Source organism: Scyliorhinus torazame, chromosome 9 (assembly GCF_047496885.1).
Source record: "Scyliorhinus torazame isolate Kashiwa2021f chromosome 9, sScyTor2.1, whole genome shotgun sequence".
NCBI classification, from domain to species: Eukaryota; Metazoa; Chordata; class Chondrichthyes; order Carcharhiniformes; family Scyliorhinidae; genus Scyliorhinus; species Scyliorhinus torazame.
The window spans coordinates 98,597,958-98,614,381 of record NC_092715.1 but is presented as its reverse complement, the minus strand read 5'-3'; the positions used below and the strand labels follow the sequence as shown (position 1 = coordinate 98,614,381).

At 48.9% G+C, this 16,424-nt stretch overlaps 1 protein-coding gene across 5 annotated transcripts in view; it reads left to right on the top strand.

The window, feature by feature from the left end:
* Nucleotides 1–16,424, top strand: part of mctp1a (multiple C2 domains, transmembrane 1a) — a 1,185,582-nt gene that overhangs the window by 630,284 nt on the left and 538,874 nt on the right. The gene's annotated exons all lie outside the window — the stretch shown is intronic.

The window sequence follows — 16,424 nt, the reverse complement described above, 5'->3', positions numbered from 1 at the left end:
ATGCGGTGCCGGTCGGGGGATGTTGAAAGAGGCCCCCGCGGCAATTCTCCGCGGTTGACCGGCCGAGTTGCCGCCGGCGTGGTTCACGTATGGTTCCACCCGACAGGAACTCGGCGTCGCGGCTGCGGTGGCCGTCCTGGTGGGGGGCGGGGGATCAGTCTCCGGGGGGGCCTCCACGATGGCCAGGTCCGCGATCGGGGACCACTGATCATTGGGTGCGCGCAATTCGGGAAGGGGCCTACGTTATTCCGCGCCGGCCCGCTTTGTGGGTCTGCCATGTCGCACGGGGCTGGCGGGGAAGTGGCCGCTGCATGTATGCGCGGCCCCACGGCCAAGAGTGCAGGGCCACGTATCGGCAGCCAGAACATCGTGGAGCACAGCGGCGCGTGCTGGCCCCCTGTGGGCCACGGAATCGCTGGGCCAAGAGACCTGTTGACGCCTGCATGAAACACTCCGGTGTACGCTGGCGTCAACACTTCGTCGCCGTTTTGAAGAATCCCGGCCCTGATATCTCCACTCTTTTCCCATCCAAAAATCCGTAAACAGAAAGTTGTTTTTATTTTGAGTTCCCCCTTTAGAAATGGTAGCCTATTTCCCCCAGCCCTTAACTTTGGAGGGTTCCACTCCTCGATGAATAATTTGCACAGCAAACTCAAGGTAAAAATAAAAAGGGGTTGGTTTACTTTTACACACACATCATTCAGACGAGTTTTGCAACATGCACACTTTTTGCATTCACACAAACAAGCATGTGACTAGCTGGAATCATCTTGTCAGCTCAACAATTGTTCATTTTGAAAAGCCCAAAATATCACTTCATAAAATAGTCCAACCACTGAATATATTTTCCTCACGTTTTGATAATGACAGCCCCCATAGGATTTCAGGACCCAATGTTTGCTGTTTTTGCTCAAGCCACTTAACTTCCAATATGATGACGAAATAATGAAAATTGTTGGAAGTTTCTGTTTTAATTTTAGTAAACCAGGTTTTGGGGCAGACTTGAATTAACTCATCTTTTGGTTAGTTGGGAGATGGGGCATTTAATCAGGTCGGAGGTTGGTGCCACCACCCCAATTGAGTTCATTGAGGCTTGAGCAGCTTGAGCTGTTAAGTGGCAAATAACATTCAGACCACTCGAGAGAATCTAAGTATCTCCCCTTGACATTCAATGGCATTACCATCCTCTATTATCATCATACTGTGGGAGCAGGAGGGTGGTGGTTACGATTAATGAGAAACATAAACCCCATAAATACTGTGGCTACAAGAGCTGGTCAGAGGCTGGGAATTCTACTGAGAGTAATTCACTTCCTGGCTCCCCATAATCTGTCCACCATGTACAAGGCACATGTCAGGAGTGTGATGGATATTCTCCTATTGCTGGATGAGTACAATTGCAAAAACACTCAAGAAGCTTAGTATCATCCAGGACACAACAGCCCACTTGATGGGCACGCTATCCATCACCTTAAACATTCACTTCCTCCACTATTGGCACAGAATGGCTGCAATGTATGCCATCTACAAGATCCACAGCAGCAATTCACCAAGGTTTGAAAGCACCTTCCAAACCGGCGATCTCTCCCACCTAAAAGGACAAGGGCAGCAAGTGCATGGGAACACCTGCAAGTTCCCCTCCAAGTTATCAACCATCTTGACTTGGAGTAATATCACTGTTCCTTCACTGTAGCTGGGTCAAAATTTTGGAACTGCCTTTCTCACAGCACCATGGGTGTTCCTACAAAATGACTGCACACCACCACCATCTATGGAGAAATTAAATATGGGTAATATGTGCTGGCATAGAAGTGTGGCCCACATCCCTTGAGTGAATGCATTTTTTTTCAAGTTCATGGCGGGAAAGCTCATGGATGGCCTCCCTGTCCCATCACCAATTAATGCCCACTTACGGTTTCATTCCACTACTGGTGGTACTAACCCAGTGGCAAGTGGAAGGACTCAGCATGCGACATGCCCTTGTTGACTTTCTGGCAGCACTCATCAGATAGGTTTCCTTCCTTGGGGTCTGTCTTACAGAAAAGGCTTGCCACTGTCCAGTGAAGTGTCTGCATTGCAATTAACTTAATGGACTTTCCCTAAAAGTGACCAGGCAGGGCTTCCCTGCCACCAAATGAGATCCCAAGAGCCTCTTTTAAGTTCCACCCTTGGTGTGTAACCTGAATCAAACTTTGACCCTTCAAGGAACTGTGCCAATGAGCAAATAGAAAAATAGGACCAGGAGCAAGCGATATGGTCCCGAGAGTTTGCTTCGCCATTTTCTAAGATCAATGCTGATCTTCAACTACAACTCCATTTTCCTGTCCAATCCCTTCATTCTCTTAGAATCCAAAAATATATCAATCTTAGCCTAAAATATATCCAATGGCGGTGTGTCCACAGCCCTCTGAGTGAAGAAATTTCTCTTCATCTCAGTTCTGAAATGTTTATTTTCTTATCTTGAGACTACCACATTGCTTAAGACGCTCCGGCCTGGTGAAACAAACTTTTAGAATCTACGCTGTCAAGTCCTAGTTCTCAGAATCTTATATGCATCAACGAGATCACCTCTCAAGCATTTAACTCCATTATAGATATAGAGAGTGTAGATCCATTCTACCCATTAGCTCCTCATAGGAAAACCCACTCATCACAGGAATCAATCTGGCGAACTTACATTGCATCCCTCTAAGGCAAGTATATTCTTCCTAGAGGATGGAGTCCTGACTGTACACGGTACCCCAGATGTCGGGCGCTATTTAACGGAAATGAAATAGAGTCCCGTGCCGAGTGCATTTAGCCAGGTGTTTCCTGGCACTGGCAGCGCAGAGAACGACCCTGCTATTAAACGGGACTCTGCTTAATTTCGGGGCTTCAGCGAGGAAAGCTATGCCTAGTCCCATTTCCTGCACTAATGAGCTCCGTTTCCAGTGCAGGAAGAGATAGAGGTGCGATTTCTAAATGGCGGCCCTCCCCAAACTCCCAACTTACCAATGAGGAGGACATCGAGCCAGGCTGGCAGTGCCCACGTGCATCATGTCCATGCTGTATCGGGCCTGAGGGTGCACTTATGAGATGGGGTGTGGGAGGCTCAATTACCCCGTTAATTGTGAGTTGAGGCATTGGGGAGGACCCGGAGGCTGCAGTGGGGCGGGGGGGTGTTAGAGATCAGGGCGCCAATCTCTTTCTTTTTTAAAAAATATATATTTATTAGAGTTTTTTACCAACACAATTTTTTCCCCTTACAAACAATAAGCCCCCCCGTAACAAAATAACACGAAATCGCACTGAGCAAGATATATACATGGCAAAATGGTATATTTACATAGCTTTATACACTGGCTCTCTCCCGCACGTGCCAGTTTCCCCCACCCTTCATGTTATCTCCTCCTCCATCCCCCCAAGCAATCCCCCATTCCCCTCCCCCAGGGTTGCTGCTGCTGCTGACCGACCTTCCTCTAATGCTCCACGAGACAGTCTAGGAACGGTTGCCACCGCCTGTAGAACCCCTGCGCAGACCCTCTCAAAGCAAACTTAATCCTCTCCAACTTTATGAACCCAGCCATGTCGTTTATCCAGGCCTCCACGCTGGGGGGCTTCGCCTCCTTCCACATTAGCAAGATCCTTCGCCGGGCTACAAGGGACGCAAAGGCCAGAATGCCGGCCTCTTTCGCCTCCTGCACCCCCGGCTCGTCCACCACTCCAAATATTGCTAGCCCCCAGCTTGGCTTGACCCGGACTTTCACCACCTGAGATATTGCTCCCGCCACTCCTCTCCAGAACCCCTCCAGTGCCGGGCATGACCAAAACATGTGGACATGGTTCGCCGGACTCCCTGAACACCTTCCACATCTGTCCTCGACCCCAAAGAACCTACTCAACCTCGCCCCCGTCAAGTGCGCTCTGTGAACCACCTTAAATTGTATCAGGCTGAGCCTGGCACATGAGGAGGAGGAATTAACCCTACCCAGGGCATCAGCCCACAAACCTTCCTCGATCTCCTCAACCAGCTCCTCCTCCCATTTACCCTTCAACTCTTCTGCTAGCGCTTCCCCCTCTTCTTTCATCTCTTGGTGTATTGCCAACACCTTGCCCTCCCCGACCCATACACCCGAGATCACCCTGTCTTGAATTTCTTGTGCCGGGAGCAACGGGAATTCCCTGACCTGTCGCCTCACAAAAGCCCTCACCTCCATATATCTAAATGCATTTCCCGGGGGTAGCTCAAACTTCTCCTCCAGTGCCCCTAGGTTCACAAATGTGCCGTTAATGAACAGGTCCCCCATTCTTCTAATCCCCGTCCGATGCCAGCCCTGGAACCCCCCATCCATCTTCCCCGGGACAAACCGGTGGTTACCCCTGATCGGGGACCACACCGAGGTTCCCACTGCACCCCTGTGCCGTCTCCACTGGCCCCAGATCCTTAACGTTGCCGCCACCACCGGGCTTGTGGTATACTTTGCTGGCGAGAACGGCAGTGGTGCCGTCACCAACGCCCCCAAGCTCGTTCCTTTACAGGACGCCATCTCCATCCTCTTCCATGCCGCCCCTTCTCCCTCCATAACCCACTTGCGGATCATCGCCACATTTGCTGCCCAGTAGTAGCTCCCTAGGTTTGGCAGTGCCAACCCTTCTCGGTCCCTGCTGCGTTCCAGGAACCCTCTCCTTACCCTCGGGGTCTTATTCGCCCACACAAACCCCAGCACACCTACTTACTCTCTTGAAAAAGCCCTTGGTGATCACGATGGGAAGGCACTGAAACACAAACAAAAACCTCGGAAGGACCACCATTTTGACCGACTGCACTCTACCCGCCAGCGAGAGCGGTAATATGTCCCATCTTTTGAGGTCCTCCTCCATTTGCTCCACCAACCTCGTCAGATTCAGTTTATGTAGCGCCCCCCAACTCCTGGCTATCTGGATCCCCAGATACCGAAAACTCCTCACCGCCCTCCTCAGCGGTAGGTCCCATATCCCTCTTTCTTGGTCCCCTGCCTGTAATACAAAAAGTTCACTCTTCCCTACATTGAGCTTTTCGCCTGAGAACTCCCCAAACTCCCTAAAAGTCTGCATGACCTCCACCATCCCCTCCATTGGGTCCGCCACGTACAGCAACAGGTCATCCGCGTATAGCGACACCCGATGCTCTTCTCCCCCTCGGACCACCCCCTCCATTTATTAGACTCCCTCAGTGATATGGCCAAGGGTTCGATCGCCAATGCAAACAACAGGGGGGACAGGGGGCACCCCTGCCTCGTTCCTCGGTACAGCCGAAAGTACTCCGGTCTCCGCCGGTTCATCATTACACTCGCTACCGGGGCTCTGTAAAGGAGCTTAACCCAATTGATAAACCCTCCCCCGAACCCAAACCTACGCAACACCTCCCAGAGGTACTCCCACTCTATTCGGTCAAAAGCCTTTTCCGCGTCCATACCTGCCACTATCTCCGCCTCTCCCTCCTCCGATGGCATCATTATCATGTTTAAGAGCTGCCGCACATTGGTGTTTAATTGCCTGCCCTTTACGAATCCCGTCTGGTCCTCATGAATCACCCCCAGGACACAATCCTCAATCCTCGTGGCCAGCACTTTTGCCAATAACCCAGCGTCCACATTGAGGAGCGAGATCGGCCTGTACGATTCACATTGCAATGGGTCCTTGTCTCGCTTTAGAATCAAGGAAATTGTCGCCTCCGACATTGTCGGGGGCAGGGTCCCCTCCTCTCTTGCCTCATTAAAGGTCCTCACTAGTAGCGGGGCCAACAGTTCTACGTACTTTCTGTAGAACTCCATCGGGAACCCGTCCGGCTCCGGGGCCTTCCCCGCCTGCATACTCCCCAAACCCTTGCTCAGCTCCTCCAACCCGATTGGCGCCCCCAAACCAGCCACCTCTTGCTCCTCCACCCTCGGGAACCTCAGTTGATCTAGGAATCGTCTCATCCCCTCTTCCCCCCTGGGGGCTGGGATCTGTACAGCTCTTCATAAAAGGCCTTGAATACCTTGTTTATTTTCGTTACACTCCGAACCGTGGCTCCCCTTCCATCTTTGATTCCCCCTATTTCCCCCGTTGCCGTCCTCTTACGGAGCTGGTGTGCCAGCATCCGACTAGCCTTTTCCCCGTACTCGTAAGTCGCCCCCTGCGCCTTCCTCCACTGTGCCTCCGCCTTCCCCGTGGTCAACAGGTCAAACTCCGCCTGGAGCAGTCGTCTTTCCCCAAATAATCTTTCCTCCGGGGCCTCTGCATATCTCCTGTCCACTCTCAAAATCTCCCCCACTAACCTCTCCCTTTCTATGCCCTCTGTCTTCTCCCTATGAGCCCTGATGGAGATTAGCTCTCCCCTGTTCACCGCCTTCAACGCCTCCCATACCACCCCCACTCGCACCTCCCCGTTGTCGTTGGCCTCCATGTACCTTTCGATACACCCCCTCACCTTCCCACACACCACCTCATCTGCCAGCAATCCCACATCCAGCCGCCACAGCGGGCGTTGGTCCCTCTCCTCTCCCAGCCCCATTTCCACCCAGTGCGGAGCGTGGTCCGAAACGGCTATGGCCGAATACTCCATCCCTTCCACCCTCGGGATGAGCACCCTGCCCAGAACAAAGAAATCTGTCCGGGAGTAGGCTTTGTGCACATGGGAGAAGAAAGAAAATTGCCTGCCCTGCGGTCTTGCAAACCTCCATGGGTCCACTCCCCCCATCTGATCCATAAACCCCCTGAGCACCTTGGCCGCCGCCGGCCTCTTTCCCGTCCTTGATCTGGAGCGGTCTAGTGCTGGGTCCAGCACTGTATTGAAGTCCCCTCCCATTATCAGGCCTCCTACCTCCAGGTCCGGAATGCGCCCCAACATGTGCTTCATGAATCCAGCATCATCCCAGTTCGGGGCGTATACATTTACCAACGCCACCCACGTCCCTTGCAACCTACCACTCACCATCACATATCTCCCTCCATTATCCACTACGATAATCTTGGCCTCAAATGACACATGCTTTCCCACCAAAATTGCCACCCCGCTATTTTTCACGTCCAGTCCCGAGTGAAATACCTGTCTTACCCATCCCCTTCTTAACCTGACCTGGTCCGCCACCTTCAGGTGTGTCTCTTGGAGCATAGCCACGTCTGCCTTCAGTCCCTTCAAGTGCGCGAACACTCGAGCCCTCTTCACCTCTGTGTCCCATTCCCTTTCGGCCAGTGCAGCAGCAACCCTCCCCCCCCCACCCTTCCCCCCCCTCCCCTCCCCCCCGCTAGACCCCTGTCTAGCTTTTTTGCTTCCCCCCATGTCACTCCCGTAAGTCAGCTGACACCTGCAGACCCCGGCTTCCCCCGCCGTCCCTATGACCCCCCCCCCCTGTGTGGGAGTCTCCCAATCACTCTTTCGTTCCCCTTCCCGCCTTTCTTCCGGCGCGCGGGAAAAAAAACCCGCGCTTTCCAAAGCCTGCCCTGCCCCCTCTGGCGCAGCTCCTGTCGCGGCCTAGTCTCTCTCCCCCAGCCCATATAACATTTCCTGTGCATGATTGACCCCCTATATACAACAACCATCATACTTCAACCCTCAAACACCCCCCACCCTCACAAACCCTCAGTTAGAGTCCAACTTTTCAGCTTGTATAAAGGTCCACGCCTCTTCAGGCGTTTCGAAGTAGTAGTGTTGGTCCTTGTATGTAACCCACAGTCGCGCTGGCTGCAGCATTCCAAATTTCACTCCTTTCCGATGCAGCACCGCTTTGGCCCGGTTGAAACCTGCTCTCCGCTTGGCAACCTCCGTGCTCAATTACCGCCAGCATAGGCGCCAGCATCTCCTTACGCAGCTGCTCAAAGCAGCGATTGATGAATTCCTGCATCTCCTCTTTGTCCCCGGCCGCCGCCATTTTGCTTTTTCTCCCTCGCTTCTCCCACTGCTCCAATACCGCTTTTTTGGCCGTTGCACTTCGGGTCCGGTCCATAAAAGTCGGTAGGGGACCTCTCTCTTCTCTTCCCCACGGGTTGTCTGTAAAATAAATTCCGTTGGGGCTCCTCTAGCGAGCCTGAAAGTCCGTAATCGCGGGAGCTGCCGAACCGTGCGGCTTAGCTCCGGATAGCCGCAACCGGAAGTCCCCAATCTCTTTCTGCACTGGCTACCCGAGTTCGTTAGTGCACGAAATGCGAATAGGCGAGACCCTGAAATGAAGCAGAGTTCCGTTTAATAGCAGGGTCATTCTCTGCGCTGCCAGTGCCACCAAGCACCCGGCTAAATGCGCTCGACGCGTGACTTTGTTTCATTTCCATTAAATCACGGTGACAATGTTGGACTTTCAAACCTGCTTAAGAAGGATATTATCCGATGCCCTCTCCCATGACTGGGGTTGTGGGATGGAAAGGTATATGGCTGAAATTTTAACAGCCAATGGGAGATGGGCGGAGAGGCGGGGAGCTTGATTTTAAAAAACCCAGAATGTATTGCGGGGGAAGCCCGGTATCATCCCGCCACCATGGGATATTTCCAAATGTGTGAACAGAGCAGCGCAGATGCTGGTGGCCAATTAATTCAGCTAATTGGCCTCTTAATGGTCATTTTACCATGAAGCCAGGATTTTCTTTATCTCGGAATGATGGCCCCCAGCTCGTGGGGAGGGTGGCGGGGGGGCCGCCTGATACATTAAGCCAGTCAACAAGTGGCTTTCTGGAGGGGATTTATCCCTGAAGGGTTCATGCCCCTGGAGCCCTTCCTGAGAGGAGTGGCCATAGCTATAGCTCCGACACCAACGCTGGAGAGTTCACCCACCCTGATTGCCAGGATCTGCATGCCAAGCCACAGCCTAATAAAACATTTATTACCAGCCCTTCGAGGACACCTCAATACTGAGTCGCTCTCTTCTCCTCCCTGCAATCTGTACAGCAGACATTTCTCAGTGGCATTGCTGAAGCTGCCAGCCCTCTGATCGTGCCGGCAACTCAAAGAAGCAGATCAACTTTCTTAATTGACCTCCATCAGTAAAATCCCTTTTGCAGTCTTGCCGTTTGCCCGCGTGACCTTGGTGCCTGCGTTTGGTACTGACGGCAGAATGTTCTGGCCAAGTTATTTGGGAGGAAGGAAAGAAAAACAGTCAGAAAGCATATTCGTTAGATTTTCAAGATGCTGTGTTATTGAATAACAAGAGATGAACTTACACCATAAATCTCTGTATGGCATGTTGCTGATCTTGGCTCTATTAGCATGCGTGTGCGAAGCAAAATAGGAGATAAAATCCAAGACTATCACCTCATGCTACCTTTGTGTATTTCATAGCATTTGAATTCAAAAATATGATTGGCACGAGCCCTTAGGCTTTCTGCCACATCTCTTAGCCAATGACTGGCGTGTGGTCAAGGTAGTCTCAAAGAAGAAAGGACAATTAAATTAAATTGAAAAAGGAAATGAAATAATAAAATTTAAAAAGAAAACCAACATATTTGTTTTTATTCAGGATAAAAACTCTCTCTTATTTGCATATTTTCCCCTTTTCTTGTTTATTCACACACCGTACAATATCAGCGGCCAAGTGGACAGATAGGTAATCTGCCCTCCAGTTTCTTCTGAAACTGGCCTTGAGGAATTGCCCGAGTGCTCTGATTGACTATTGCTATTTTACACCTCTTCCCGCTTGGAATATTTCTGGTGTTAGCATGGCTAATAGGTCCGGAATTTGGTGTACAGGGATTCACTATGGAATCCTTTATCCGAATAATTTTATGTGTTTGGGTTTTTAAAAAAACCTGAAAAATTACATTTAGTTCTGAAAATGTACTCTGTGATATTGTACTGGAAGGCAACTCACTCACTGCAGTTTTACGAAACGAGCAGAGAGAGGAGCTATTACACTGGGTTTAGCTTAAAACAATGTATTCCAATCTCTTCAAAATAAAAAAAAGTGATAACGTACTACAATTAAAAATCCTCTCACTTGACATACCGACTATTGTTGTAATATATCTACACCAGGTACTATCGAAGGTGGCAGTAGCAACAATTCAATAGAGCTTTAAAAATGTGAAATTTTATGTTAAAATATGTCCATCGCCTGACTGACGTGCACTGGATAACTGAATTTAATAAAGATATCTTATCAGCCTATGCAGTGAGCAGATAACATGAAGCAGTTGTACAAATGCTTTACAATGCTCTTCAAACAGATTAACAGGGCACTTTGCTGTACCTCAGTGGTGGATTTTTTCCTGCTGTCGGCTCTGAATCAGCTGTTTGCCAAGGCTTGTATAAATCATAAATGTATGACACTATCAGAAAAATAATGGCAGGTATCGTTTCAATGTTGTTACTCATCTTGTGGCGTGGAGGGGTAATGATGAAATATTGTCTGTCAATAGTTTTACTGAAAAAGTCTACTTGAGCACAAAACAAAAAATACCATTTTGTTCTCACATTGACCATTCAATATATTAATTGATGAGAGGAATCTGAGGAATCCTATAATGCATTTATATTTATAATATGGCTTCAATATTTACCTCAAAGTTGGTTATAAATAATATACATTGACTTTTTTCTCTGGGTTAATGCTTTGGAAATTTTAAAATAAGTAAAACAATACACTTGGGAGTGGCTGTGATTCTTTTCCTTAGATGACTGAAACCATTTTGCACAACTGAGAGCTATTTGCAGCCATGACCCTGCTATCAGATTGAGTTAGCCTAGAAAATGAGCATATTACAGTAATTTAACCATTTGTAACCAAATGTGCAAATACGTCAAATTAAATAGACTTCTCAGTTCTAATCATTAAAGTGAAAGAAACCTCTTACAATAAACCTTGATTTTCTTTAATGGGCATTAGTGGATGGCAGCAAGAAGGTGTTTTGGTGACCTTCTTGGAATGGATGCATGAAGCCACTGTTTTCCCTTTTGTCACTGTTTAAATTCAGTGGAGCTAGTTTGGAAAGAAGTTGTTAGCATTCCATTTTTATTATGACATTTCACAGTCGTCCGATTTAATGTCCCTTGACCGAATTGTCCATCGTGAGACGATGGGCTTGAAATGTTATTTGGAGCATTGATAAAAGGTGAGCGGTTATAAGATGACAGCAAGTCATAAGCCTGGTGGTGTGACATTAATTTTCTCCATAACAGAGATGGAATAAGACGTCATGATGACAAGCTGTCAATCAGTGCTGGCCCCTGTGTGTATCTCAGAGCCATAGGATAGGGTATTGCTTCTCCCATAATAGACCTGAACTGGAAAGCTCTTGCTGACAGCTGCTGCCATACAGAAAATTTATTATACAGCCTTTCATTAAAAAAATAAAGAGGAATCATCTCCTGAGCATTTCAATCTTTTCTGTCTATTGAGATTTGGAAGGAATCATGGGAGAGAAAAAATAATCTACTATAGAAATTCCATTATTAAAAGAAATTACAGGGGTAGCGCATGGTAAATAATCAATCTATAGAAATATGGTGAGCAGCTTTGGCTGTAGTTATTTCACACATTAAAAAAGATTTGTTGTATTCCAGCACTGGTACAGCATGGAGAAAACCAAGACTGTCCCAGTTTGTAATGAATTAAGTCACCAGTCAAACATAAACTGAAAATCCAAATGGTAATTAACCCTCAGGGTACTGAGAGCATTTCTGCAGAAAACCATTAAATGTGACAAGGCTTGCAAATTTTATTTCATTGTCAGGGAGCAGAGTTTCTTATTCCCTTTTCTTTCAACCTTGTTCATGATGATAATTTACACAGTGCTGTTTCATTCACATTGTGAGGCCAAATGAGTGGTGCTAGGTTGTAGGTCACAGTTTACACGTGTTGAATGCATAGTTATTCTCCAAATGTGTGGGAAAGTTTCTTAAATATTCTTTTGAAATGCATCGGCATATATAAACTATATAAGGATTTTCTAAAATTTATGTTACTTGTTCTAACAAGTCTTCTGGTATAATTTAAAAATAGTTTAGTGATTGTGATAGTTAGGTCCAAGTTAATGGCTCATTTTCCACAAATTATATTCACAAATCAAAATTATTTTGATTGCTAGAAAGGCAGAGTGAGATATTACTGCAAACCTTCTTTTGCAAAATTTCTTATATTGTTTTAAAAAGATTGCTAAAAGTAAATTGATTCATATGTAATATTTTAACATGTTGCTCAGTGAAAAGTCGACCTGTGCAATAGGTGACACGATAAACTGGGTTGTGTATTTAGTACAGGATATAATTTGACTGAAGAAGAATTGTTAGAACTTGAATTTACAGCGATGATCATTCAGGTTTATAAAATTAAGTTTTTCGGAATGTGGGCTTTGCTGGCTGGGCCAGCATTTGTCACCCATCCCTAATTGCCCTTCAGAAGATGATTGTTAGCTGCATTCTTGAACCACTGCAGTACATACGGTGTAGGTACACCCACTGGAGGCAGTTCCAGGATGTTGACCCAGTGACAGTGAAGGAACAATGATATATTTCAAAGTCAGGGGGCGGGATTCTCCCACCCCACACCGGGTCGGAAAATCCCCGGGGGGGGGTGGTGTGAATCCTGCCCCGCCGCTCCGACGTCGGCTGCCGTTGGCAGCGCCCCCCCCCGCAATTCTCCCGGCCCCGATGGGCCGAGCGGCCGTCGGTTTCTGGCCAGCCCCGCCGGCATGAATTGGATATGGTCCCACACGGCGGGACCTGGCTGGTAGGCCGGCTGGTGCAGTCCTTGGAGGGGCGTGGGGTGGATCCGGCCCCAGGGGGGCCCCCCACAGTGGCCTGGCCCGCGATCGAGGCCCACCGATCTGCGGACGGCCTGTGCCGTGGGGGCACTCCTTCCTTCCGCGTCGGCCCCTGTAAGGCTCCGTCATGGCCGGCATGGAGAAGACACTCTCCTGCGCATGCGCTAGAACATGCCGGCCGGTCTGCTCATGCGCGGAACCAACCACTCCGCCGGCGGCCTAGCCTCGGAAGTGTGGAGGATTCCGCAACTTTCGGTCATCCCGACGCCGGAATGGTTCGCGCCGCTTTTTACGCCAGCGTCGGGCCAACGTGGAGATTTGGGAGAATCTCGCCCAGGGTGCTGGGTGACTTGGAGGGGAACCTCCAGGTGATGGTGTTCCCACTTGCTTGCTGCTCTTGTCCTTCTAGATAGGTTTGGAATGTGCTTCCTACGGAGCCTTGGTGAGTTCTGTGGATGGTATACACAGCTGCTACTGAACGTCGAATCCTGTTAGAATTTTATAAGTTTCTGTGAGATCCCCTCTCACTCTTCTAAACTCCAATGAATATCATCCTAACTGATTTAGTCTCTCCTCATATGACAGTCGTGCCATCCCAGGAATCAGCCTGGTAAATCTTCACTGCACTCCCTCCACAGCAAGAACACCCTTCCTCAGATAAAGGATTCTCCCCCGAAATTTCTCAAGTTAATTTGTGGTGGGTTTTTCGGGGAGTTTCCCGCCGGCTCTGCGAGTTCCCCACCACTATCCAATGACACTTAGTCACTTTTTTGGACCCTGGGGAGTTTCTCACTGGTTTAGCCCATACTTAGAATTTCTTTTAGCTCTGGGGAGCTGAACTCCGAGATTGGGCCGCAATTTTGAAAGGGTGCTCCAATCTCTAAAGTGAGCTTGTGGGTCTCCCACCCCCACCTCCCCACCCATGGGTAATGTTACCCCCACACACATGGGCACTACCCCACACCCCCCAAGTGACAACACCCCACGATGGGATCCCTGGGTGGTCCCCCTATTCAGGCCCCTACAAGCTGCCCTCCCTTCTAGGATCCCCACCCATCACTCACCCAACCTCCCGGAGGCCCCTACATACCTGTCCTACACTCCCCCACCCTTCAAACCCCCTCTCCACCCTCATTTCATGGGCATGGCCCTCCTCAACCCCTGACCCTTGGCAGTGCCACCCTGGCATCCGGGCACTCTGGCACCCAAGCAATGCTCTTACCAGCTTGGCAGTGCTATCTGGGCACTTTGGCAGTGTCAGGGTGGCAACGCCAAGGTGCCCACGTTCCAGGGGGAGGGCCAGAGATCCACCCTGCACTTACCCTGACCAGCCTAGGGTCTCCGATGGCACGGGAGGCCACCGGTGCCATTCCGACTGGTCCACATTTGTGTAGGCCAGCACTGAGCTGCACCCAGCTGCAGCCTCCCTGGGGAGGACAAAGATTCAAGGTAGGTCAGAAGTAGGTTTATGACCTACTTTTGCGAGCATCATTCGGTCCCGTCCATTTGGGGGCGGGGTTCCGACTCCACGTCTCATGGGACATCGGTGAATCCTGAGAGGCGTGGAGCCTATCAGGAGGCTCGCTGGAGGTCTTTCCCGGCATTCACTGTCTCGCCAGCCAGCCAATGGAATTTCCCATTGTGGGCAGCCCCATGCCGTCAGAAAAATCCCCGGACATTAGTGCTCTACCGTCAAAATGGAGAATCCCTTTAGCGGAGAATCTAGTCCAATGCATTTAGTTTCCTCGTCCAAATCATTAATATATAATGTAAACATTTGTGGTCCAAGCACAGATCTCTGCGGCATCCCACTAATCACTGCCCCTCAATCAGAAAAAGACCCATTTATTCCAACTTTTTGCTTCCTGTCTGCTAACCAGCTTTCTATCCATCTCAAGACACTACCTGTATTCCGATGCGCTTTAACTTTACATATTAACCTGCTATGTGAGACCTTGTCAAAATCCTTCTGAAAGTCTAAATAAATCGCATCCACCAGTTCTCCCTGGTCAACTCTACTAGTTACATCTTCAAAGAATTCTAGTAGATTTGTCAAGCATGTTTTTCCTTTTGTAAATCCATGCTGACTTTGTCTGATTACACCACTGCTTTCCAAATACTGTGCTAAGAAATCCTTGATAATGAACTCCAGCAACGTCCTTACTGCCGATGTTCGGCTCACTGGTCTGTAGGTCCCTGTTTTCTCTCTACCTCCCTTTTTGAATGGCAGGGTTATATTAGCTACCCTCCAATCTGTAGGAACCATTCCAGAGTCCAAAGAATTTTGAAAAATGACCAGCAATGGATCTATTATTTCTCAGCCCCTTCCTTAAGCACTCTGGGATGAGGATTATCAGGCCCTGGAGATTTGTCCGCATTCAACCCCATTAATTTCCCCCAAACCATTTCTTTACGAATACTAATTCCCTTCAGCTCCTCACTAAAACTTGTGTTTCTCAGAACTTCTGGTACGTATTCATGTCATCCTTTGTGAAGGCAGAAGCAAAGTGTGAACTTTGTTCCCTATTATGAATTCCCCCGTTTCTGACTGTAAGGGGCCTACATTAGTTTGTATTAATCTTTTTCTCTTTACATACCAAAGAAACGTTTACTGTCTGGTTTTATGTTCCCCGCTAGCTTACTTTCAAATTGAACTTTTCCCTTCTTAATCAATCCCTTGGTCTGCCTTTGTTGAATTTTAAACTGTTCTCAATCTTCAGGTCTATTGCTGTCGATGCAGTAAATTTCCAGTTCTGCAGCAGTTTAACAAACTGTCCTTAAAAAGATGTTTGGAGGCACCCAAAGAAATGGGAGGAAAGCTTTTTTGTTACTTCTCCAATTTTGGAATTTGGAGAATCACAACTCATTCTGTCTCCAGAATACTGATGTAGATTTCTGCCAGCCTGCACTCAGACCTTCAAATTTGACCTGTCTTCCACTTCACCCTCATGACTTAACTGAGGGTTGTTCTTGTAAAGTAGCAGGTCCAAATTAATTTAAAAGAATCAGAAAATGCTGGAAACACTCAAGACCGACATCACCTGTAGAAAGTAAAAGAAGCCCAAATTTTCTCAGGCGGGGAGGTGGGAAGGCTGGTAATATGGTAGAGGAAGGCTGATATCTTCCCTCTGCCATGGCATATTGCCAGTGACAGGAACCTTTACTGCATGTCCGGTCAATGGGCGGCTAACTGGTGTATTTAAGGACCCAATTAAGGATCACTTTTTGGTGCTACAGGCATTTCGCCCATGTTGGGAGAGCCCACCCCATGTGGGAGTTCCCATGGGGGGGGGCTGGAATTGCCCTTCTTTATAGGATCTCCATAGCCTACAGAGGGGCTCTCTGATGACAAAAGCTGCCCCCAAGCCTACTCACCATGACTACAATACCATCTTCGCCCCCTCAACTGATCACTGGAGCTTGTCTGCCAGACCCTGACTTCCACTGGACAACATACCCGTCTTCAAGGATGCCGAGGCATTCAGTCATCCTCGCCCTCATACTGCAGCCTCAGCAATAGCCACTTCCAGTAGTGACATTGCTGAGGCTGCTCAGTTGTCAGCCCTCTTATTGTGTTGAAAGCTCTGAGGAATGGGCCACAGTTTTGACTTGGGCGACCACCCTGGCAGCAGCCTGTTAATTGGCCATGGGTCTCATGCTCACCAGAGAGGTGTCACCTCCCATTTTTGGTCCGTGTAGCAGGATTTAACCCTTGTCAGGAAAATTCAGCCCAGAGT